Source organism: Physella acuta, unplaced genomic scaffold (genome assembly GCF_028476545.2).
Source record: "Physella acuta isolate Inbredline_101_S28 unplaced genomic scaffold, ASM2847654v3 ptg000480l, whole genome shotgun sequence".
Classification (NCBI taxonomy): domain Eukaryota; kingdom Metazoa; phylum Mollusca; class Gastropoda; family Physidae; genus Physella; species Physella acuta.
In genome coordinates, this window is record NW_026731999.1 from 1 (window position 1) to 2,500 (window position 2,500).

At 31.6% G+C, this 2,500-nt stretch overlaps 1 long non-coding RNA gene across 1 annotated transcript in view; it reads right to left on the reverse strand.

Moving 5' to 3' along the window:
* Positions 1-1,528: 1,528 nt before the first annotated feature.
* Positions 1,529-2,500, reverse strand: part of LOC131944069 (uncharacterized) — a 1,133-nt gene continuing 161 nt past the window's right edge. Inside the window, exons 2-3 of the long non-coding RNA XR_009386991.1 lie at positions 2,343-2,415; positions 1,529-1,625 (exon numbers count right to left, since the gene is read on the reverse strand). This is a non-coding gene — a long non-coding RNA (uncharacterized LOC131944069). The remainder of the gene's footprint in view (positions 1,626-2,342; positions 2,416-2,500) is intronic.

Genomic DNA, 2,500 nt, shown 5'->3' on the forward strand with positions numbered 1-2,500 from the left:
CGTCATCCCTTGGATAACAGTGGGTTTTGGGGGTCATCCATAAAAAAAACATCACGTCTGTCACTTATCGTCACAAAAAACCAGATCCCACATTTAAAAAGATGTTGTTTTTTATCTTTTGAAAACACCGATTTCGGATTTTCCCTTCATATACTGACGTCACAGGTGACCTACTCAACTCTAGTTCACCTTCCCAGTGTCCCGCCAAGTCTCAGAAACATGTTTTTATCGTTTAACGATTCAGGCCGAGCATATCTCTGACCACACTATCCCTTCATATGCTTTGGACAAAGAAACAGATGAAATCTACTTCATCTGTTCTGTATCCTGCCAAGTTCAGATAGTCAAATTTATCATTCACGTCTAAAAATAAAAGTTGAATTTTTTTTTTAATTGACGTAATATGTCTAGAACCCGTGCCTTCCGCATGAAAGCCTATTACACTAACAACCCAGCTGTCTATACTCGTGAAGTCATTTATGTTTTTTGTGGTATAACTTAATAATATGAGTCTCCTTATGCGACTTGATTTACGCGCATAGGCCTTCTCTAGATCTAGATTTAAGTCTAGTAACTTTCAAATTAAAGTTTATCTTAAATTAGCCAATTCCATAGCTAATCAAAGATTTATATAAAATAATGAAGGTCTGAAATAGTTTAGTATAGAAGCTCATTATTATCTAGATCTGGATAGAATTATCTAGATTCTACGATTGGTTTGGTTAAGTTTAGTGTTTTCGTAACCTAGAATCTAGATAGATAAATCATTTGTATTATTCTTGAATTAGATGTTCCGTGAAGATAAAAAGGAAAGATTTATATCAAATATGAAAATAAAGTTTAATAAAGAAACTCAATAAATTATTCTGATTTTAAAATAATTAAGTTCAACCTAGATTCTAGATCTATAAATAACTTTCTTGGCCACCTGATATTTATATATATATAAATAACTTTCTTGGACATATTGTAGAGCTAGAGAAGTTTATTGTAAAACTAAATGAAAAAGACAGTTGAAAATGTATATACGTGTTGGAACGTAATAAAAACAGCAAACGGACGTATTGTAAAAGTTATAGCCGACAGAAAATTAGCTTTATAACGCGTTAAAGATCTGAATAAGCAACGAAATCTTGTATTGGAGCCGCCATTTACTGTACTAAAAAAAAAATCATGTGACGTCATTATTCACTCAAAGTAAAGTCATTTTTCTAAGCTTTTAAAATTAATGTGGTTTATCTACCAATGAATAAATCAATAAATTAATTAAAGTCCTTAAATAAATTTGTGATTAACAGGCTACCTGAAAACAAAAATTGTTCTCTACCTACATACTATTTTACAGCTCTACACATAGTGCAGATTATCTCCAGTAGCCACTCAGACAAACAAACAAATAAATATTCAAACATGTAAACAAACTTGAGTTAAGTAGTATATAGAAATATATATATATATTCTAAACCATCTATTTAATAGTGAAGGGATCTAAATCGTCCATACCTCAACATTCTTGATAGAGAGAGTGAAAAGAAAAAACGAGATCTCCCACTTGTCACTTGGTGCAATGCCGGATGGAGGCGGCAATGCAATCAGAAAGTGTGTACCCAAGGTGGTACTCACACCTTAAAAAATACATTCGAGCAATTCATTTTATTTAATTTTTTTTTTATTTTGTAAAGGTTTTTTCAGTGGTTTTTAATGTGATATTTTTTTTTAATTTCAGTCGTCTGCTGTCGGCTATAGGGCATGTAAGTAGGTCAACATCGTCCCGTTCTCGTATTTGCCTGCTAGTATATCTTAAAAAAAATTTTATTCAATCGGTAAAAAAAAATAGAAAAGTTACCCTGCTACAGTTAAGTTACTTAAAATCTTAAATGGGAATCGTGGTAAAAAAAAAATTATTTTGTTCGAAAATGTTAATCTCTCTCTGGCTGACGAGATTTCGAATTTTATGCGAGAGGAACCGAGACTTACAAGCCCCATTGGTGATTGTGTATTCAGGATGTGTTGTGTGTAATATTTACTTCTTGTTTGTTGTTTTTGAAAACTTGGATTTGGTATAATGATGAATAGAAAAACTAGAATTTTTAAAACGTTAACAAAGATGTTTTGGAATTAGCGAAAAATAATTTAATTGTGAAATTACTCGTTTTTCTTTGTTTTTTAAACCCCTTTTTTTTCTTATTTTAATTCTTTAATCAATAAAAATATGTTTCTATTGCTTTTTTTTCGTGTCGTTGAGTCGATAACTTATCTAGGGGGTAAACTTGCGTTAACTGAACAAATTGTCAATATATTTAGTGACACAAACAACACACTTCTATTTTTTTTAAACTTACCCGCAACCTTCTCTATCGGTACCAGAATTATTCCGATGGCCAGACAGATGATGAAGTTAAACATTTGCGACAGCTATATAAATAAACATACACATATATATTAATTTGATAGAGGTCGCGGTGGTACCCGAAACGCAGTTGTCATAATTTCTACAAGC